This window comes from Bombus affinis, chromosome 11 (genome assembly GCF_024516045.1).
Source record: "Bombus affinis isolate iyBomAffi1 chromosome 11, iyBomAffi1.2, whole genome shotgun sequence".
Taxonomy (NCBI): Eukaryota; Metazoa; Arthropoda; class Insecta; order Hymenoptera; family Apidae; genus Bombus; species Bombus affinis.
This window is the reverse complement of record NC_066354.1, coordinates 10423453-10448436: the sequence shown is the minus strand read 5'-3', so window position 1 is coordinate 10448436 and position 24984 is coordinate 10423453. Positions and strand designations below refer to the sequence as shown.

Sequence of the window (24984 nt, the reverse complement as noted above, 5' to 3'; positions counted from 1 at the left end):
CGTAATAAAACAATTACAGAGCACGACGATTTCACTGAAACAGAGATCCATATCGTTCCTATGCGTGCTGTGTTTACTACTTTTGATTATTTGTTATTCTTTATCTGAACAATATCGAGCGTGCGAAAATTAAATTCTCAATGAATCAATGAATCAAGTTGTCAATGAATCAATAAGATGTATGCCTGTTTTTGCTTACACGGCTATAAGAACGTGATTGAACTACTTAGAACTGCAATCCATTGATTTTGTACTTGTATAAATAACTTGTATTTCATGTTACTGATAACCTTTTGAGTGCTATTGACGTAGTTTTATTTGATGAACATAGAAGTAGATATGATGTGATACTTGTTCAGCACGTCAATGGCAGATTGAGTAATGTGAAGTTTATTAGCGTTCAAGCGCAGAACAAGCTCGACCCAGAGCTAAAAAAACACTTGACATCCATTCGATTTTATTAGCACATTCTATTTTTACAAACTGTCTTCGACAGCCTGTCACCGATCAATCATATATCTGTAACTTCCGTACTTTCACATCATCCTTCTCATATCCAATCAATCAATAATCGAGTACCTATAAAAAGTTTCTAATAAAACTAAAATAGAGTGCATGCTAGTAATTTCAGAACATAGTAATATCATTTACCGGGTATGTAAATATGAAACCGGAATTTTTGTGTAGAAAATACACGTTTATTGTATGAAAATGATTAAAAATATTTTATTCGAAGTATTGCCCAAGGCTAACTATACATTTTTCCCACCTGTCTGGCAATTGGTGGATGCCACGCCAAAAAGCCATCTATAGGCAAATTCCGGTTTCATACTTACAGACCTGATATACGTTGCTGGCCTTAAGTATTTAGTATTCCTTACATTTACTCTGTATGCCAAAAGATATCTTATTTCCTGTTCGCATAAATAAATGAATAAAATAAAAGTTTGTCACGAAAAACAAACATTTTATTTTATTTGCGATTAGTATTTTACATTGTACTGTATGAAATAATTTATTATCCACTTTAGAAAAAAGAAATATATAACATGTTTTAATTCTATGTATTTTAATAATAAAGCGGCTGCTTAATCAAGAATGATTTCAAAATTACTTCGTTAAAACAGCAAAAAGGTATTACTACTTCTGATTTCCATATGGATTTCTGCCTCTTTAAATTACATTAAACAACAAAAACTTTTACCTCCGTCCCATTTTCTTTATCTTATTACCATTCTATTGGTCTCTGCTGTACGGTAGCTGGCTTGAAAAGAAAACCTCATCGGAGGGTTCCTAAATTATTGACAGTACACTTTACCGCGGAGCTCTTAATGCAACCTCGAAGTCGGTTTCCACGGCGCGGCGTCAAGCTGAGTTGCAGCCACTTGTTTTACAAAAATTCCCCGGTTTTTACCGTCTGCCGCTCTTCTTCATCGTTTATTTTCAACGTCAAGGAAGCGTAATAAGTTTAGGAAGTCTCAGGATTCAGGCTGCTTTCGTTGAATCCAGTCGATCCAGACGTTGCGTCGCGTTCGTTATAGAATCGTACGTAATTATCATAAGATTGTCTGGTTGCGCTGTGAAAAAAAACCTGTGTTAATTACAGACTAAACATAATAGTTGGTCAATATAACTTCGTGTTTTCCATCAACTATTATTTTTTAATTGTGAAATTATTTATTCGTTTGTATAAAATTGTGATATGAAATAATGCATCTATTTATGGATCGATTTTGTGAGAAATTTTTCATGTGAACGTATGTACGTACGTATTGAAGTATATTAGATTTCTCATTAAATATCAATCCTTTTTTTTTTTTGTCCAAGAACATTAAATTAATTATTTCATTGTTGATAAAATTGAATTCTTAACTACAAAACTTAATAAATAATTTCACAGATTTCAATTCAATTTCTACGTATCCTATCATCATTGTTTAATTGACTAATTTTTATCTTCTACTTGTTAAATAATACGTATCTCGAAATTCGACGATATATCCATCTTGGACGATGGGAATCTCGTGAAGATTGTGAGGTAAGTGCTGAGGTTTTTCACTCATTGTCAGTTCTGTTGTCAGAGGATTTATCAGCTTGCCAGCGTTCCATGATCAGATCCTTCTAGAAAACTCTTATCCCTCTTCACCGTGAGCCCGAGTGTCCCCAAGTCATCGGCGGCGCGGCGCGTGGAACAACAGAGAGCGTTGATCCTCTTGATCTTCTTGTTGACAGTCGGCACCCCGAAACTATAGCTGTAACATCCACGAATTAGAACCGCAACAGTCCTTCAGAGTATCGCCATTGAAAGCCGCTATCGAGATCGATCCTAAACCACGATGACACATTTATGGTTCCGGCTTGGAGATGGATTCGACACCGCGCGATGCGTCGACCTTGACATCATTTCTATAGAAGAGTCGACGCTAACATATTGTTATTTCCAATCCCTTTTAGTTCTGTTCCTATTATTCATTACCCTCAGGCTTCCTCAAATATACTAATAATTTTATAAACGCAAATACCATTCTAAAAACTATAATATGTCATTAGCACAGATATTAAAAATGGCAATATGCTGAAACGCATAACATATTATGGAGCTATATAAAAAATTAATTTTATTGCCTTTATATCGCCCACTAGACGTTTTTTATTTCTCCTCAAAATCGTATAGTGGCAGAGGAATAAAGTTATCGATTATTCTTACCCTTCCCTTTATATATCGAACATAAAGAGATTTTTCTACTCCAGTTGCTCCATGGAAACTATAAATTCGTTGGATTCAGACACAATGAAATTAAAATTTGCGAAACTTTAAATGATCTCTGGAGTAGAGAATATGTGATATGATATAGTTTTCTGAATTTAAATAAAAATTTAATTTAAAACTAGAAGTATAATCCGGTCCATTACAACTACTACTTTGAATAAAAACAGCACAAAATATGAACATCCTGAACAAAGCAATGGTAATAAAGCCAAACACAAAGACTAAAATAAGAAGAAAATAAAACCCTTTTAAACGCTTTCAAAGAACAATGTCTTTTCATCCTGAATTCCATGAAAATTCTTAAGCCAAGAAAAAAGGCTTGGGATAAATCTACGTACCTTTTAAAAGGAACTCGTCGCAAATGCGTGGCAGTGAAAACTACCGTTCCATTCGAGTCGTTGACGATCACAAAATTGCCAAGCATTCGAGTGTGAAGCCGAAAATCGCGATGGACATTGGCAAAGATGAACTAAAGATGTTTAAGCCGCGCCATTAAGCTCGGTAATAATCGAATTTTACCGCTTTCTCACCGGCTGATTCCACGAAAGAAGAGAGCAGCGGGGCGCCAATTTAATTGCTTTCTCGCTGTAAGGATTTCAAATGCCTTCCTCATTTGTTTGAACGCGTCTTGATCCTAGCTACTAAAACGTTCGTACGTATATGGTGTCCAAGTAATCATGGTACATGAAAAAATAAATAAAAGATGACACAATATTATACGTATCGAACGAATAACGTAAGAAATAAAAGAATACAATTTCGTAAAAGTGTAAATATCTTCGTTATACTTACATGAATTCACGAAACAAGTAGATTTAATATTAACACGTTGGAAATCCTAATAAGATTCAATAACAGCCTACGACCCGCAATATTCTTGACATCGATAGAACCAAAAGTTTTGTTCTTTCCGAAGCACTTTCCGAGCATGATCTTTGTTCATAAATGCTTTATATTTTTATTCTTTTTAGAAATACCGTAATAAATCGAGCAAGATCATTTTGCGTACAACTCTAAATAATGTTGTACAAACTACATTTTTAATTTCTTCTGATAAGTCGGATACGTAAAATTCGTCGAGTGTGTGTGTAAATTTTTGCGACCAATGGTACACTTTAAGCTGTTTTTAATTATTTCCATATTTAGTTTAGTTTCATTCTCGTAAGTAACCGGATAATTTTAACGGGTGGTGACCACTTCTTATCTAGCAATCCCGCCATTTACCGTCCGTATTCGCAGTTCGTAGCTTTATTAGTCTTCACGAGGGTGGCGAACAAGTCCTCGAGGCTGTTTGCAAGATTCAAAGTTTCCAACTCTCTCCTCATCTCCCTGCCTCCACTCGGCATGTCTTAGAACACGCTTAAGTCACGTGGTAACAAGCATGTCGAAAGTCCTGTTTCGATTGACAATCTCGAGTCCGGGAATCCGTTACACAGAGAACAGACTACGATGTCATTCGGAAGTACGGCAGTGCCCTTGTTTGGCGAGCAGATTTCGTAACAGTATTCCGTTTAACAGATACGTTTTGTTTAACTCCAGGAACCAGCTTTATTGTCCTATTTCATCGTTCCCGAATACCCGTTTGAGAAATCAAGTCTTTCCTTATTTTTGATCTAATTTCTCTTCGATCAAGATTTGATATCTGAAAATGAATTTAAGCTTTAATTGACAGGATCCGTTAATGTTATCCTAATTGTATTATATAGTAACCTATGAGAGTACTTGAACATTTATCATAGAAAACTTTTACGAACATATTATGTGTGTTATACGAAACTTTTTGAAATATCGTTAACATTGCCATGAGGCACAATTATCATGGTGATATTGCAAAAGTTTGGAACTGATCTCGAAATGTATAAAGAAGTCACAAATTATAAAACAGTTAATAATTAGCCTATTTATCAATCGAATATGAATATATTCTACAAGAATTAAAGAATGTAAAATGTAAAACTATCCTGACAGAATTTCTCCCGGAGAAGGATTTTCTTTTCGAATTTACACTCGAAGGATATCTTGCAATTTATAAGAACTAATTTCGAAAGTAATTTTTCGTAAATCCATAGAACTAAATGCAGCGTAACGCAGCGCAAGTAAGCAAGGGAGCGAGTTTCTTATTGCGAACTCCGTGTAACTTCTCGGTTACTTGCGAGTTTACATTTATATGCTGCCACCTTTACCTCGATATCGTGGAAAAGAATCTTGAACTTCTGCATCGAACCGCTGTCGAATAACCTGAAACAAAATTGTGAGGTGAATAACGTTATGTGCAAGGCGTTGAACGTAGAAGGAGAAAATTTCCCTCTTCTTCCAATATGAGCCACAAACGCGAAACGACCTGCGTAATTTAATTTTACAAGCTGAGAGGTGTACACGTATAATATCCCTCTCGATATGTTCGCTCGAAGCAGATCTGATAAAAAGATCCTTTCAGATCTATTATTGTATTCGATAGAGAAAATTGGCTCCGATATCAAGCTGCTTTCACGAATGGATATTGCTACATTGCAAGGGTAATCAGGCATGACAAATCTCAATCGCTGGATTATCATAAACGTTAAACGTAAACATAATATTGATTGTGACTCTTCGATTAAGAAAGAAACGATATAAAACCTTCAGATTAGTGAAGTTACCTTAACTAATATCGCTTTTACCACATAATCGTATTATATGTTTATTTGACTTGGAGACCACACGCGAAGAATATGAAGAGTTCGTATCTGTTGATTTTCTCTCACTTTTCTCTTAGTTACTAAAGCAAGATTCATTTTGTTTTATTGCTTTCTTTGAATAAATTCTGAATCATAAAGTCTTTCGAGAAAACAGAATCCTAAATTAACTTTTTAAAAAAAATCTTTAGGTTCTATATGAAATCTGTAATGATGTAGTCGCTGGTGTATCGACTTCGATCTCTATGCTCGTTCTTATTAATTTTTAACGTCGATACATCCAAGGATGTTAATAATTACGCGAGTCGAATTATGCAAGAAAATAATATACAATGATTATAATTGTAATTTGTTCGATGGTATATAATGTATAATAAACATACTGTAAAATAACTTTATATCGAGATTGGAAAAAAGATATTCTAACATTCTCTTTATTGTACGAAGAAATAGGTAGTAAATTTTCAAGCGATGCCATCGTGAAACTAGGACTGCCTGCATTGTAATAGCCCGCCGGAATTATAATTTAGTCGTACACGCGCGCCGAAATAAAGCTTAGAACCGATCGATAGGGAAATAACGAGTGGTTAGTAGCAATAGCGCTCGTAATACTATTCGGCTGATGGAGTGTGCGGCGTACTTTACTATCGAAACTGCTCGAAATAAACCCATGCAGACACTTAACCTCATTGATCGGTATGGATAGTTCGCCGCTTATAAGTAGAAAACATGGCTCTGTCCACTTATTGCTAAAATTCAATCAAATAGAAGTCTTCTCTCAAATGCTTTCATAATCAAGCTGGTCGCGTTTATTGGCCGTTTTTGCCTTTTAATATATCGAGCGATTGGTTATTATCACAAAGGTTTCATGCATTAATTATTCTGTTGCCTCCTTCAGTAATAAATCGATAACTTCAATTAACATTTGAAACTAATAACGTCCTTATAGTCTATATTCCTTTCTTTCAATTTCTTGTGAGCCCACTTATTGTGAATCTTATTGAGTTCTTCTCGACTTTCCGGGTACATATTCTTTTTGTAAAATTCGCTCAATATTCTCTGCGTTATTGATAGATCGTATAATTGTCTCTGAAGTGTATTTTCCTATTCCACTTAAATCGGCAGCTTTTATTTCATAAACATCAAGCAATAATTCAAAATCTCCCTTTAGGAATATTTCCATTAATTGATAGAAATCGGTGAGAAAGGCACATATGGTAACGAAAATTTCTCTCAAACATATAGACAATTAAACGAATCGGAATTTGATTAGAATATTTTGATGCTGGACTATGTATAATAGACTATTTATACAAAGTTATGTTTTCATGAACTTATCTAAAGAAATTGAAACTGCGTCCGCTAAATATCACGAGTACTACTTGTCTATTAATAAATGTCCAACCAACGCCTTTACCACATTACGTTTCACTTTCATCGTCTGAACATCCACTAGTTTATCTCGATGACTGAATACCAAAATTGCAATAAATAAACGCATACACCCACAAGAATATCGTTTAACTGATATTTAAGTAATACAATAAACACAATGTCCATGATTCTCGCTTTTCCACCTTATCTTCGCACAATAAATACATAATTCGTTGACCGAATCTCGTTTCAGCGTGGCATCTGGTTCGCTTATTACACGCTATTGCTATGATACCGGGTGTAGAAAACATTCACGACTAGCTGCGTGCTTGGTGAATAAATCGGGAGATTAATCTTTGAAAATGCAACCGGCGGCGAAAGAGAATCGAGAAGAGAAGAGAAGCGAAGAGAGAGAGAGAGAGAGAGAGAGAGAGAGTGGGTGGATGGGTGGCACCCGCAAGAGAGGGTGACGATTGTCAGAGAGACCGATGGGGACGGAAGGGCCGCGAGGCAATATTTTCACTTCGCCCTTGTTCTTTCCTTCTCTTTTTCGTCTCTACGGCGTCGTTGCAGCCTTCTCTCCTCTCTTCCCACGTTTTGTCCTGCTCGCTCCAATCGAAAACGCTCCACGCCAAATGAAAATCTATCGATCGCGTTGCCCTGTAGGCGGATTTAATTTAATTTGCCACACTGTTGTCGCCCGGGACTGTCAAGGAGCCATGCAGAGGAACGAAGAGAGAAGAAAAGACGGAGAAGGGGTTTGAACGATCGGGATTGTGGAGAGAACTGTTGCTTGTTCGGCCAGTTTGAATACTTTTGAAAGCTGATGCGTAGAGTAGGTCAGTGAACGAACGTGGTTACTATGAAATATTGCCTCAGCTGTGCTCTTTTGCCTTTCCCTATACATATACGTGTATTAAAGCTGTATTATTCTTACGTGTATTATTTTTGGGTTATAAAGAAAATTTAATTTATTCTCCAATATAATTTGCAACGTAATTTTTGCCTCTGGGGTTTCCTTCGACAGTCTGTTACCTCTTTCTTCGTTTGAAATGAAAGAAAAGAAATAACAAAAATAATAACATGTAACAAAATTATACAGAAATATTTATAATATTTCTAAAAATGGTGTTTCTGTTAAACACGGTCATTTCTCGGAAAAGTACACATACTTATACAATATATGTATGAATTTATTTTTTAAGTATGAATTACTTGTTATCTTATCTTATTATTTTACTGCATGACTCGTTTGTAAAATCGATTATCGGTGAAAATAAATAAATAAATAATAAAAGAACTGACTTTATCAGAATTCGGAAAATATATTGAAAAAAGAAATAAAATACGCAAGTATGAGAAACTTTTAAGACTATTCGAGATCGTATCTAGAAGTATCAATTTCGTAAGGAAACGGATGACGATAAAAATTACGTGTATGAACGAATCTTTGACAGACAATGCATAGTTGTATGGGCTAGCGGTTTGGCACAGGGAAAAGAAAGACTTCATGGCGAGATATATTGTCCCCGTATTCATTTTTATTACTCCAGTGATTTAAACTTTATCTCAGCGTGCCACTTGCTTACGTGTAGTGGACCTTCCAAATAAACGATACGATGCGCGGTAAGGTTTTCAATCCCGCGGTTTCCCTTTTTCTCCGCGTAAGCTGCTTTTCGGGACAGGGATAGCATTTTTATCGATGGATAAAAAAGGGGTCGAGAATAGCCATCGACAATGGAGTATCGAACGGCCAGAGGAAGGTATTAATGCCTTATAAATGTCAAAAATATATAATACTTATTTGTATCTCCTTTCTATCGCACTACCAAATTTTTATATATGTAAGGAAAATTAATAGACTTCCTTCTACTGAAAGTTGTTGGTAAAATTTATATTAAGTAATTGTAGAAGACACATTTGCAAAGTATTTCCATCATGTAAGAAATTCCTTCATTCTAAAAATATGTGAAACAGGAAAGGCTGTTTATCTTCTATTTAACACGAATCTGCAAACTTGCAAATATAAATCATTAGTGAGTCGGTATTAGTATTAAGCAAATTCAATGTCCAATTCTTCGTTGATATTTCATGAGATGTAGATTTAAGTATCGAACTTGTAAGCAAGATACAATCGCGATCTTAGCGAAAAATCGTGATGCGTGGAATTGATATCAACGATCGTGGTGATCGTCGATAAAACGACAGCATAAACTTTCCTATCTCGACGACGACGCCAAGGCAATAAATATCGTTGAATGATTGTACCAGCGAATACACCACGATGAGTCTTGATAATCCAACGGGGCTGCACGAAAAGAATAATACGAAGAGAAGCGACGGGAGTCGGAGAAGCTCATTTACATATCAATTCGTTCATTGACATCTGAGTAAAATTCAAACAATAGCGGCGACCAATTCAATCGTATCGTTCCATTAACTGAGCATTCAATTCAGAGCACCGAATGAAATCCGTATTTCACCTCTGATACCATAAACACGACACGCGCAATACCATTTACTTATCATATTATGTTATGTATGTAGATACTTTTGGATGTACTTTGGATTTAAAAAAATAAATGTAAATTTTTTTATTAAGGTGAAATAAAAAGCACGTCGCATAAAACATGAATATTCTTATTTTAATAAAATGCCACGAAAGTTGTTGGAAATATAAATTTAGCATTTGGGGAGGTAGTCTTTAGTATAAATGTTTTTAACGAAGTTAACATCAACTTTTGTTCACATCAAAGTATCTATAATTATAGATTTTTTTATTAATAATTGCTTGTTTTGCTACATATTAGAAGCTAGTTGCGCCACTGTGAAAGTAATTGGTGTACACTGATCATTTGGTTGTTTCAACAATAGTTCTCGTGCTATTATCTTGTACATCGTTATTGTAATTATAATTATTCGTAAATTGACACGGCTGATCGTAATTACGGGTTTCAATCTCTTCAGGCGGATTCTTTCGGGATTCTACTCGAATGAATCGCACTGCGTGTACGCGTTTGAATGCGGCTGAGTGAGCGTGAGCACACTTGAGAGAGATAATTCACGAGATAAATTCACGTGGGGGAGAAACGGTGCCCATAGCGATATTCAAATTCAAGAAACACCCGAGTGCAAATGCACACCGTAGCAGAAACTTTTCGCGGCTGCGCCTGCCGTGCGGAAACTTTACAGCGAAGAGTTCTCCGCAAGCCCCGAAAGAAGCTTACATTAGTTACGGTTATGGTTGCGCTCCTGTTTTTTTTTTTTTTTCTTTTCCACGTTGGAGAAATACTTTAAGATCAATAAAACCGGTCGAACCGACACAAAGTCGATGTAACTCGACGGGTCATGTTCAACATTCTTGTCACGTCATCCCCGGCGCGCCCTCGTGGAAGATAAAACGCGCGGAAGTAAAAGGAGATCCGCTCAAATGTCTGGAAATACTGATTGCGATAAGAGTAAACTTGTTACGCGATAAGGTGTGTTGAGGTCGCGAATAGGAAACGCGATTGAGAACTGCGATATGTTTTGTTTAGTTTCCACTCTGTGGTGTCCTTTAGCGTTTAAGAATTCCAGCTATTAATAATTTAATTAATTGTATAAATAGAGTTTGAATAATTTTTTATTTACTTATGTATGTCTAGACCAGAATGTAAGAAATAAATTTGATGGTTTCTGAAATATCCGATCGTTTATAATATTTTTGCATAGCGATTTCTATAATCTGAGCTCTTTATGCAATAATTGATCAGTTAATAGTATTACTAACTTGTTACTAAAATGTTGTCATTGTAGATCACAAGAACAAATATGTATTTATTAAAAACGCTTAAATCCAAATATTAAAAGAAGTCATATCGAACTATTTTATTCCGCCATATACAATTTTCACAACAATAACAAGGAGTGTACTTACGAAGTGACACAAAAACTAAAGAAATTCTCATTGGATTTATCCATACTAATCCTGTGCACGATTTTGAACGCAACCTGTTTCGCACAATGTTCGTTCGCAATATTCCGTCCCAATGGAAACTGTTATGAAATTTTACCTGATACGCCATCTTAAAGTTTCCCTTCTAACAAAATTGCTCAACTGCTAGGAGTCTCGAAAATTCCGGGATATCGTTGAGCATTCATACAAAAACACTCCATTAGAAATTACAATGAGACTATTAACGCAACCTGCGTAAGTTGCGTTGCATTCTCATAATTTGATCTCAGTAGTTATAACGAAAAGCTGAATGTAATCTTAATATAAATGAAGTCTTTAAAAGAAAAATAGTATATGTGATAAAATTTTTAATTCGAAAAAATTAAGTTTAACAGAGGCAATGCAAACATCAATAGGATTCCAAACATTAAAATATATTGTTACACATACTATGAAACATAATTAAAAATTCATTGTATAAATATATATAATAAAAATATGGTAGATGCAAAATCCAAATATATATATAATATATGTAATATTATATATATGTATTAATATATGTAATATTATATATATGTATATAATTACGTATATTACTATATTATATATGTAAAATACATATATAACCTATGTAAAATATGACGTATTAAATATACATTTAAATTTAGAAGAATTGCATAAAACAATTTAATTTAAAAGCAGCTGGATGGTGGAACCGTTATGATATCCAATCCAAAGGAACAATTACGGCAAATGCTAGGAAGTCACGATGGTGTAGTTTAAAAGCAGCCATTATGAAAAAGGCTCATCTGCAAAGTGTTGCGTGTGCCAGTGTAATGTAAAACCGATGAGCACACTATAGGAATATAATTGGCTAATTGTATCTTGAGAAGAAGAGATTTTTTAATAAATACTTGACTATGATTTAGATAAATAATCACATAGGGTTCCTATTATATAGGTGTCAGGAAATTTAAGGGAAGACTCTTGAAGCCGAAATAAGACGAAAATCAAGCATAAAAAAATTGCGTTTTCGTCTTTTCTTTCTAATTATATAGACAATTAAAAATCGTTAAAAATACTCCTGCACGAGAGAAAATCTTACGCAAACGAAAGGAGGTTAGTCTAAGGAACGAAACGCACAGTGATCGTCAATTCTAACGATACATGGACAGTAGCTTACCTCGTACAAATCGTAGAGAAGACCATGGTATTCAGAGACGTATACTGCGATTGTCCCGTCCGCGAGTTTACCAGATGAGTTTCATTTCCTCGTTCCGAATCAGACAAATGTGTCTATGATACGAATGCTGCCACTAGGGCTACGAATTATTGTACGATGTTTGTAAATATCGATTTAGAGAAAGATTCGTGTAAGCGCTGCGTAGAAGATGAATGTTTTTGTTGATGTATACATTTTTTTGTCTAGATCGTTAATCTGTAACTGCGTGTAATCGTTCACTGTGTATCTGCTTGTGCCACCGGCTCGTATGTCCCCCGCCCCTTCCCCCACCACTTTGGAAGTTTCTCGGCGAAACTAAGGTACAAGGAGTCATTCAGTCGTCTCATTTCGTACAGATAACATGGATCACGTTGCGTCAGGTTTGTAACGTATTATAACCTATTGGTGGCGTCGATTTTTTATTACTGTCATTAGTATATTTTTCGCATTATTCATTGCTATATTTTTTACTATCGTTTATATCTCGATATTAATATCGTTTAATTAATACACATTTATTTAACGATTCATTGAACATTCAGCTAATGAAATTAAGCAGTTTTGTGAAATTTATGTTTTACTTTTTCTTCGATCGCCTATTTATTACATAGTACTGTTATCGATAGCTTCTATCGTAAGTTTTCGTAACAAAATTTAAGTTTGATTGTGTTTTCATTTAATTATTTTATATATTTGTTTTGACTTGTAGTTATTTTTTATGCAGGTTATTGATCGATAGCAGGGATAATGTAGAAGTATCAGAAATATCAATATATGGACGCAACGACGATTAATGATGGATACGACGAGTCTTCGTGGAAATTTGGTAATGTTTAATTCATTTTAACTAAGACAGCTGTACATGAGCAATTCTATTGTCTTTTTATTCGAGCATGGGTAACATTTGATATACAATTTATATTTATTTTGAAATATATTTGATACATATTTCATAATAGATAATTTCGTAATTATTTGGAATACTAAGATGAAAGCAAATACGATTAAATTAATCATTGTTCTATTTCGGATATATGAAATCATTCTCTTATTTCAAAGAAATTTGTAAGGAATTATTTTATTGTTTCAATGTAATTCGCGATATAGAGTTCTTGATAATTTAAAGATAGCTCCATGTAGACAGTTTGAAACATAGAAATTTTAATAACAATAGCTTTGACTTATTTCGATAGGGATCATAACATTCACATATAGAATTCAAATTATTTTACTATATTATGTGAATTCGCTATAGTTAACGTCATGTATTGCAACTTCGTAACTTATATCTTTTTCATAGAGGTGGCGCGCAAGTAGGCTCAAGTACTTCAAAGCATTATAAACGTCAGTAGAATTTAAAATATGAATTAAAATTTATTTTGTTCCGTACAAGAATGTGTGAAATTTTATGTGCAAGAAGAAACTCCAGAAATTCTTAAATATGTATGCCAAAGGCTCAAAAGAATGAGAGAAATATAGGAGGTGAACAAAAGAAAGAAGCTAAATATTAGGAAATATTTGGCCTTTATCAATCAGGAAGTAATTATACATATTTTATAGAATTTTACTAACCTTTCGCAGATTGAATTTCTTTCAGAGCCTTTTGTGGCTCATACTCCATACAATATTCCTCTCCTTTCCCTTTATTCTTGTACATTTAGATTATTACGTGGATAGAGTAAGCAAATATTTAGATTTTTACGTAGTCGTGATTTATAGTAAGTTAGGCTACTTTGAGGTTGTAATCTAAGTAAGTAGGTAAGTTGTAGGTAATAAATATTTGACATAGTAGTAAGAAGTATGGCATCGTAGTAAAAGCATGGCATTGTAGAATGTATATATTATGTAACAGTTAATTCTATATGGCACATATTTCATCTTATTCTCTTGTTCTTTTTATTTAACTGTTAATCATAATTATTATAACCGTAATCAATTAGTTTTCACTTCCACGGCAATAAAAGTCGAAAATTTTCATGTAATTTCCATGAGTAAGCAGATTTAATGTATGATAATATAATAATCTACCATTTCTTTTGCAAAACATCGTGAGGGGTTGTTTACGTCTCTGAATATCATGGTTTTCTTCTTTACGATTAAATCTGGGAACTTCATAGAGTCAACTATCATAACATTACACATTTACGAGCAGAACAGGATACAATTCAACAAGATTAACTGTCAGTATAATAGCGCAGATTAAATTCTAGGAAACTGCTAGGGGGTGTGTGCATCGTAGTGATCGGATACCACGAGTATGTATAGCGTAAATCAGACCATGCTTGGGGCGATGAAATTTGAGTTGCCATTAAAACAATGCCCCCTTAAATAATTTAGAATCAGTTGGTGGATCGAACGAAATTAATTAATGTAATAAACGCCTAAATGTTGGAGTAATTTGAGAGTCTGGCCGTTGATGAAGATTTTATGACATGATTTGCTAAATAACGTGTTAGAAATATGATTTAAAATTGGAATTAATTAACTTTATTACAAACGCTACTTTTCTGTGAAACATATAAAGCAGACATAGATTCTTATTCCCTTAAAGGAAGTATCTTAGCTTTAATTACTTGTGTACATTTATAAATGTTATAGAAGTTATTATAAATTTGTTATAAAATATAATATTTGTAGAAAAATGCATATAGCTACTATCTTAGAATATGACGAAAAGAAAACTAGCAGATACAATACTCTTGTTCCAAAACGGAGAAAAAGAGAGTGATAGGAGTTTGATAATTAAAAAGTCAACATTGGAAAAAGAAAACAGAGAGAGCCGAAGAGAAAATGGAAAAAATGTATTGAATAAAAAAGGTGAAAAAGCGAGAAGGGAACAAGAATGAAAAGACAAAGAAAATAAATGAGAAGAGGGTTGACACAAAAGATAGAATAAAAAAGTTAACGACAAGCAAAACATCGGAAAAATTTACAAACTGAGAAGGTGTGAAGAACCAAACGGTACAAGGGAGAATGTTAAAGAAAAAAAAGGCGGATAAAAATAAAACGGATCGCAAAATCGCACGTAAATTCCGCGGTTCCTGGTGCACACACGCGACGTTGACAAGTGTTCGTATGTATCGTCGGAGAAAGGGATGAACGTAACGGGTTAAAACAAAAACTAGCCGGACGAGAAGGGGTGGAGACAGCTCGGGGAAACGCCGCGTCGTTTTTCGTTAAATGCTTGCCTAACGAATCCGCTGGCTCGTCCGGCTTTTGACGCGCTTGTTGTTCGTACCGTGAGCGAACAATTACCCCCGACTCCTCCGTGAAAACTGGCCGAAAACGAAAAAAAAAAAAAAAAACGAGGTAGCTCGAGGTTGGGGGAGGTAGCATCGAAAAACAGAATGATTAATCGTAGTGGGCTCGCGCACGTGTACTCTCGTCCCTTTTCCAGGTGTAGAGCGCGAAATTCAACAATGCTGGAAAATGAAGAGCCTCCGGTTACGGGACGTGGAGATATTCTTTCTGGCATTTATACGCTTTCAAGTTATGACAATAAAAGGGATAGTGAAAATTGGCAAATAGCGGTACTGGAGATTCTGTTAGCGGTGAGACGCGGTCAATGATGTGATAGGTTTTAAAAGGATACGACGCTTATACTTAAATTTTTCTGGGAGAACTTCTGAGGAATAGAATGTTGATAGATTTAGTAGTGGGTAATCTGATTATTGGTTTGCTCAGATTTTTGTACTAATTTATTAGGTAAAATTTTTAACGATATTGACGATTCTAAGACTATATTTTTTTATTTATTCAATTAGAACAATTTATTCACTAGAACAAATTTCTTTAAAATCCACGTTAAATTATTCCATTCATAAGATATGCAATATGTAAAATGAATTTCATTACAATTGAAGATTTTTTTTATACATAAAGATTTAATCGATAATGCATTCTGTAATGTTATCAGTGCCAATGGCGCATTGCTGGTTTCCCTTTGAATCGTATCTTTACTTTAATCATTGACTGTAATATGATTCCAATTTGAAGCAAACGCGAGTGCATGGTAGCAAACTGTAAATGACTGCTTTCTGTTCCACTGTTTCATTAAGCATAAGCGTTTTGAAATCGGAAATCGTAAATCGTAAATCCAATCGCATAATGCATAGTAAACTGCTTTATATTGCTGGTTACGTGTATTACTATTGCACCGAGTCTGTAAAAATTCCAGAGGAGATTAATGCAATTAGTAGAATACTCGATGAATATCTAGAGATTTTTCTTTATTATTTTGAAAAAGATGAAGTTAATTTACCAATGAAAATAGAAGTAGATGTACTATATATTCGTTAATTCTATTATTCAAAACGAAACTATGTGACAAATTTAATTAAAGACTGTAAAGAATCATGTGTCGTAACCATAAAATAAGTCATCGATAGGATTATTTATCTAACAACAAAATAGGCTAGCTCTATTCACAGAATAGTAGATATTATAAATTTATTCTATAACATATCATGATTAACATATGTGCTTCATTGTGTGTTGTCGCTTTAAATTCGGCGAATCTCGAGCAATTTGGCTGTAAAAAGGAAGATTAGAAATATCAAGTTCGAATTAATTTTTAATATCGACTCTCTAATCGAACAAAATCAACTATCATAAAGAACGACATGCACGAATTTAACAAATACATACGAATTTTCATTTGGCATCAGAACTACATGGAATCGAATTCATCTGAAATCTGATTAAAGTCTTACATCCTCTATTAACACGATACTTGGAGTGAGTAATTTTACTAGGGTATTTACCAGGTTGCAAAGGACTGTAGGGGGTGTGCATCAACGAGGTAAAGCATCCTGAACAGACGGACGTACTCGTACAATGGGCACTCGAATGTTTTTCGAGTGGTCCCTGAATAGGTTCGCCCATCTCGAAGGGAAGAGCCTCGAGTGCACGACAATTTCACTAAAATTTGCACGAGGAAGTGGAAACGGTTAAAGAGGCCGTTACAACCGCTCCTGTTCACGTTCTCCTTGTCCGACCCTGCTACAGTCATTGCAATACTATTTTGTCCTATGTTCGCGGTTCGTGGAACTTAAAGAGCGGTGCAATCGCGTAGTTTCTTTTAGCCCCTTTGGAATCGAGTAGAAAAAAACGTGCGGGCGATTAACAGCCCGCTCGGTTCGTTACGACACCGTTTCAACCCCTCCCTTTTGCTCCCTCTCCCTGCCTGACACCCTTTCTAGTTAGTGAAAGGAACAGAAGTTTGAGCATCGTAACGTTCATTTTGCCGCGAGCGCGCGAAACATCTCGAGCTTTGATCTCTATGGAAACGGAGACGGTGAACGTGGAATTGAACTCGATTACTTCCCTCGTCTTCCCAGCTTTAGGAGCTGCTATATAATGATTCGCTTCTTTTTCCGCTTCGTATTTGTTCAGCCAGTTTTGAAGATAATTGAAAAATTGAAGTTACGAGGGAACGAAGGTAAATGCCAAAAGTGAACATTTCTAATAAAAACAAAAATAGTGTTTCCACATCGATCTTCCTCTTTATCGGTCTTCAAACATAATGAAAGTTTATCTATGCCATTAAAAGTTAAAGGACACGAAGAAGGGGCCAATAGCTGGTCCTATGGATTATTTTGATTTAAAAAAAAATTACATATTTCGTACGTAAAGCTGCGATATCTCGGATCGCGTCGAGGAAATTGAGATCCTAGACGTTTAAGAAAATAGGGACTCCGGGAGGCTGGTTAGAAAATAAAGAGAGGGTGCTGTTTAACGATACGGAAATAGTTATTTCGAAAGTAGATGCGCGATAATAGCGGTACAAGCGGCCAAAATTGCGGGTATCTACTCGACGTGTCGTGAAAATTACGTCGGCGCGAGATCATGATGAGTTTCGAGAGCCTAATAACAATAACAAGTTTGCCGATGCTTCCGGGCTACGAGAAGGATAGTTTAGGTTACCGCGGCTTGGTAGATAAGCTAGATTTATGCGGCGAATACAGAAGTTCGTCGTCAGATTACGATCGATCTGTCTGTACTCACGATCGCTTCGTAATCTCCAAGTTCGCATTCGACGAGAACGAACAGCATCGTACTGCTGAGGATTAAAATAGCTTAACTTTCGATTGATTATATTGGTACAATGTAATTACGTTTCCGGAGTTTCCAGTTGATCTGTACGTTCTATCGTTTTGGTTTTTTTAAAAAAAGGAATTCAATTGTTTTAACTATAATTTATATTACATAGTTAGTCTTCGATATAATATTCATCGTTACTAATTGCACGCGTATGCACGAATTTTTATGAAATTACAAGAAAAATTCTAAATTGATATGTGTATTATTGAAACAAATGAAATAGCTTCTGAAGTTTCTGAAATATTCTGAAACGTATATTTCTGATATGAACGATCACAGATAGAACTCAATATGAACGTAGATAAATCATTGCGTGTCAAATATTTTTACAAAGCTTTTGTCTCTGGTCCATGTATGTTTCTTATCGTTGCAATTTTTTTTTTTTGTCAAACGATTCTGATAGTTAACGCACTAAAGTGAGTTATGAAACACAAGTTTGCGCACCGATTTTATATCAAACAGAAAAAATCATCAGAACATCAGAAATACATCATGAATATTTACAAAGGGAATAATTTATTCCTATCGTGAAACTCCCATCTATCTTATAAATCAAGCGAAACTACCACAAAAAGTAATAAGAACGAAAATAAACAAATGAGAAATGAAGGGAAAATATCACAGTGCTTACCGTAATGTAATGTGAACAAATAACAAGTAGCTAATATTTCACATTACGACTGCGACATTTCCTGGTCAACAAGACGTTCTACATGGTGCACGCGACCTGGTCACCTGCTGACTCGAAGCAAGCTCGCGCGACATTTGAATAATCATTCCAGGAATCGGCGTCGGTTCGCTCTGGTTAACGAACACCTTTGTTAATACAGGACTGAATAGCATCAGCGCCTACGTTCGTAGTAATATTTTAACGGGGCGTTATCATGCAACGTACAGGTTCATTCGTTACCCCGGGCTGATCCTGTCACATGGCAGAAATGACATTCGCCGATATGAGTACCTTCATTCTCAAAATGGTTTTGTCGGATAACGGAGCTTACGCGGCCAGTGTGCTGCCCGAAACGATAGATACAACGACTATCGAATGCCGGTATTATCGACGCGTTTTCGAAATTGTAAAACGCGATCGTACAGCACGAGTATGTCTGACCATTTGCCCACGCGAAATCCTTAAATGCAATATGCAGATACAGGGATGACGAAGATCGTTGACAATGGGAACACGGTGACTCGAACGAGTGGAACTGGTTGAATTTATTTCACTAGTCCATGCCAGGATCGTACAGGATGAATTTTGTTTAAAGAGAAAGTATGGAGCAAAATTTAAATTTAGTTTACTTGGAATTGGATTAGAAATGGTTCTGGTAGCGATTCGTAAACCTGTTGGAATAGTTAGAAATGCCCGAAATTTCTATTGTATTTGCTAAAATATAATTACAGAAAACGAAATCAACATGATATACTTATCATAGCAAACAGTGCAGTACATGTTATAACAAAAAGAGATTTATAAAGAAGAATAAAGTACTAAATTAGGAAAATTTGCGTGAATAACGTGCACTATAAGTGATGATGTATATAATAATCGGAAACAGTGGAACCTAGCAAAATGGGGAATGGATGTGAAAAAGTAACGAAAGAAAAATGAGAGGCACCGTTGAAACGATGCTAATATCTGTCGCTTTGTTTCGCGCGGGGGAACGAACGATCGGTGGGAAGTGCGTTGATGCGGCACAGAGAAAAATGCAGGAAACTATTTCATATGGGAAATCATGTTACGATACGTTCCAATCGATGAGAGGACGGGGCGGTGATTGAAGTGCAACAGCGCAGAGGGCTATTGCCGATGTCAAAGGAAATGGAGGAGTGTCGTCGCTATAGGATCGCTCTGGAGATATTTTGCCTTTCATATTCTATTTATGCGGCGGAATAGTCACCCAATGCTGTCATAAACCACGTTGCTGGTGGTGGTTTTCGACCTCTCCCTGTTGCAGAGACATTGTCAAAGAGCCCTTTCTTTGACCTGGAGACACCGTTTGCTTGATGATTAGACACGCCTAGGCTTTGTCTTCTAATTTGCATCATCTTTGACAACGATGGAACGGGTCTATTGTAACGAAACCCTTGTTAAACGATCTAGTGAATTTAGTTCACGTTGTACTATCTTGCGAGGAGATTTTATATATGTAAATATACAAATATATTGCAGGTCACAGAAAAAGATAGATAGGGGTTTGTGCGTTTTAAGTGTAGTAGTAGGATGATGTATAAAACGTTGTTATTCCATTTTGCATGAAAAATATCTACAATCTAAAGAAGTTATTGCAGAATTTATAAACTACTCATGCACGGTCTCTTGATTTAACCAGAATATTTTGAAGCTACGAGAGGAAATCAATAAGTTAATAAGAAAAGATTATTTAAAATCGGAAGATTATATTTGGAAAGTGGGGGTCATTGAAGAACACGTTTTAAAGAAAATAAAATTTTAGAAGAAAAATTTTAAAGAAAAGCACATTGGAAAGCAAAGAAGATGTACATATTTAATGTATATTTCTATAATATTAAAATTAGTAAGGTAGCTTTTAATTAAAAGATTCGTAATTAAAATTACATTATATTCTTTAGTTCCTTCAAGTACTTATATGGTAAAATATAAAAATGTAGAACTATCTTCATTAAAGCACTAACTGGTTGCTGACTTTTATCGAAAGTTAGATGAGAAGTATAAATTACCATGTGTCAATTGAAAACTCTCTTTTCAAGAAATTGCGCGGCGATAACGGTTTTTCGCGGATTTCCTAAAGATAAGAAGCTTTACGTGTTGTCTGCGTGAAACACGTTTAATCCTCAGGCTATCGTTAATCGTTTCCTAGAAAGCACTGGTATTATGCTCTTCAAAGTAGTTGTTATTGAGGAAACGGGCGTGTACTTCACGAATTAATATTGCAATATTACTTCGCTTTTCAGATGTTGCGATGAAAGTGATTAAATTAAATGTAAAACCATTATGTCATAGTTTTAAAACATAAATACAATGTGGAATATGAATATTTTTAATCCTCAACTGCTATAGTTAGATCACAAGCAGTGAGTAAGTAACTGCAAAAGATCTAGTTAGTTGATTTAGATTATTTAATTTTGGAGTATTTAATCGGAATTTATACCATATTTTATATCTTTGTCGAGCAAAATACAAAATCTATTGTTCAGGAACTATAATAGATTATTTAGATTCAATAAATTTATTTGAACGTAATATTGATAAAATATTTTGATTCACCGATCGTCAAAATGGCACATACATATATAAAAACTGTTCTTAGAATTATTTATATTATACGTTATCCAATATGTCAAGCACACTTGTCAATTAACATCCCCATTTTTCCATTACAATTCCCGGTCAACAATGATCGATCACAGTTCACAAAAGAATCATCGTCGCTGCGCATAAAATCAATCAATGTCATTGTTTAACTTACACCAGCACTCGTGGGTTTCAATTAGAGGACCGATCTGTTCAATACGATTCATTTCCAATTAATACCTAACACATGATCGATTTCCGAAGAAATAAAACACCAGACATCGGGAAATATAATATTCAGGTCGCTCTATAATAGCTTCCGTAGATAGTGGAAATATCTGAAACTGTTTAATTATTATTACCGTTATTAAACAATGACGAGCTTTCGGATAGCTATTTTCTATCTTCATTTTTTAAACTATCGAATAATAAATGTTATAGAAATTATATTTTAGAGAACCATCTAACATTTCTTTACTCAGGAACTCTTTACGCTACCGTTTAAGAGCTAAATTAATCAGTTGTAACTTAATTATTATTATTTATATAGTAGGTATCATTAGTCTCACTTTCTCTCGCTAGTATCCTTGTATCATTTTAGCAAATGGAATGAATTTTGCATATTCCTCCTTAATTCTCTTTAATATCCAACTAAAAGCGGTATTTATTGAAATAATTCATTGCTTGATGGAAATTCGTAATAAAAACATCAGTCTGTATAATGGTTACAAAATCACGAAAACGAACGACAATGTACATTTAAAACAAAAGAATACTAAGTGCCTGATACTTGAAGCTTTAAGCAGTAACGAATGATACGAACGTAAGCTCTTAAATCAGCCCTTGAACCTGCAACGAGATCTAGGTGCAGTAGCATCAAGGAAGCACGAACTTTCTGTTAAGTTATCCCTCAGGACAGTTTCGTGAGATCGGATGTTCCTATAGTAGGACAGTGAACCGGAGATCCTTTCCTTCGGGGCTCTTCCTGTCGGCCTGTACAGGCGCGGTGGTATCCACTACTCTTCCAGAATTCCGGCTTCGTTTCGTTTACGATCAAGTTACAGGATCGTTTCACGTATGAGCAGCACGTAGCTCCTAGCTCGACTTGATGCTTTCAGTTTTCTTCCCCCTTTTTTCTTTTACTTTCCAATGGTTTCGCGTTGAACATCGCATAATCCATTCTTTGCAAGCAACTGGATACCTTAAAGCGTTTCACATCGTTGATGATATTGTAAACGCGGTGATATTACGTTATGGTTTCCTTGCTTTTCCTTGTTATCTTTTTCTTGGAAATACAATGAAGGAAATGTAAAGGTTGGTCAGTCTTGAGTTTCTTGATTCTTGCACAACAGAACAGTATAATCTTAGCAATGTGATATAACTTCATATTTTATTTACCTTTTCTAAATTACTATGTTATATGTATTTTTTACAGTAAGAAGTAATATATTATGTCTTTTTTACATTTCTTACAATCGGATAAAATTTCTAGACACTAATATTTATCAGACCGAATCTCTCGATCTACGCTTGTTTACTGCGAAACTTCCACGCTCGACCATTCAACCATAAATGTTTTCGTTCAACGTATACACGGATATGTATTTTATGATTATTCCGATCTTCTTAAAAATTATGATTATCTCATACTTTTTCAAACTTGACTATACCTATTATTGTTTGTAGTATCATTGTGTTGTCTTTTAAGAGAAAAATGAGTCTCGAAGGGATTAAAAGCCACAGGGATGTCCGTATTCCTAAAACCGGTAGCGTATATAGCTTATTAACGGAACTGACGGTTAACTCTTATGCTCGATATCCAGAAGCTAATGCTGAAATTCTGGAGGAGGGTGATATGGTGAGAATGACGACATTGGTATCCACCTGGTTTATTAACATCCACCCTTTAGCTTCCTATGTCCACGAGTATATTAACTGGTACGGCCCCGCAACGAGGTTTACCAGCCTCTCATGTGGGTACACGCGAGCGCAGGTGTGCGTGTTGAACACGCGTACGGTGTTTCGCAAGCTTTCAGCAGCAACACCTCGTGCTAGCAACTGGATAGACCAACGAGCTCGAATAACTCAATCTAACCCTCGAGATAACGAGTTTTTTCCTCCACGACCGATAGACCTCTTTGTGAATATGTTTTATAAGCGTACAGCAAAACGTTCCACTTCTTGAACATCGTGATCTCTGCTACCGATAATAAGAATGGATCGTGATTTAGATCTAGCGATAAATTAATAGATGCCAATATCTGATAGCGTTCCTGCGATTCTACTTGAGTTTGAGAATTTTTATTATTATCGAGGTAATTTACGAATGTATAATATTTATAGAATATCGTTTAATAAATTTTACACAAAGATCGGGGAATATGATTGCGAAATATATGTACACATATTAGGTTAGTTCATTTGCAGTTATTAAACTATCCTTGACGAATTTAATTTAATCGATTTGATCTCCAAAGTTAGCAGCGATCTATAAAAACTTTGTAATTCATTCATACAAATTCGTTCAAAATTAGTTAAAAATATGATACAAAATTTTAGGAAAATGTCCATAAAACAGGCCGTGATACAGCAGCGACAATCGCCAAGAAAGTTCAGAGTTTGAAAAGTTCAAGGAAATTTCTCTAGATATTAAAGCATAAGGATATTTTAATCAGTAATGGAGAAGACAGGTACTTCCTGAAAGTAAAGAGCGACGAAGAACGTGAATGGGAGTACGTTGATGACCGACTTCGCACTTTCCTGAGATTTTATACCAAACGTAAAATAGAACAAATTCACTTTACGACCTAATACATTTTCCGTCAAACAAATATAAATATACCTGTATACGTATCTGGACAAACTTTCAATTCCCTTTCGGTAGATTATCCCTGATCCAAATTTATCTACAATCTAAACGTTTCACGAAATCGAGTCGCTGCTATTCCCTGGAATTTATCCGCAGCCCTGAACATTTATACGAAATGACGTTCGCGGGCCGATTCCACGATCGAGCCCGTGAATTTCTAGCTAGCGGCTGGCTAAAAATCGCCAGGCTATAACGAAATCGACGAATCGATCTCGGTGGCCCGTTCGTTTTGTACTTAGCCACTCTCGTCGATGGTGAGAGAGCGACGCGCGATGCATCATGGATTTTCAACGGAAGAGATAGCATGGCCGTCCGTAAACGTGAAAATCAACGGTCGCAGGGGCAAGAGGCGAAATGAGTTTCCGGAGGACGAGCGGCGAAAAACGACTAATGACGTCAGGCAATCCTGCGGAATGACGTTAGTGGACTGTCGAAAAAAACTCCATCACCCGAACCTTCCGTATTTAATAATGATGTACATCATCCTCCTGGCGTGCCGCGGCGCGAGGTGATGAATGTTCCTGGATGCAACGCGCCCGTCCGTGCTAGATTAACAGACGTCCTGCTAAAAAATTTCCTATTAAAATTTTCCGAGAGGAATTTGAGCGCGCGTTTTGGTTCTCGCGTTTTCACTGAAACTACGTGTGACAAGAAATAACAAGGGGAAACTGTTGGATTTGCTACTTTTTACCCTCATGAGTAGACTGTGGGTATTTATGCAAATTTAGATTTTTATAAATACATATGTATTAGTAAATAGGCGA

The 24984-nt window shown here is 35.4% G+C and overlaps 1 long non-coding RNA gene across 1 annotated transcript in view; it reads right to left on the bottom strand.

Annotated features, from left to right (window-relative positions):
• Positions 1-403: 403 nt before the first annotated feature.
• The window catches only part of LOC126921695 (uncharacterized), a 68494-nt gene continuing 43913 nt past the window's right edge, over positions 404-24984 (bottom strand). The window contains exons 2-5 of the long non-coding RNA XR_007712519.1: positions 4954-5008; positions 3563-4412; positions 3109-3411; positions 404-2252 (exon numbers count right to left, since the gene is read on the bottom strand). This is a non-coding gene — a long non-coding RNA (uncharacterized LOC126921695). The remainder of the gene's footprint in view (positions 2253-3108; positions 3412-3562; positions 4413-4953; positions 5009-24984) is intronic.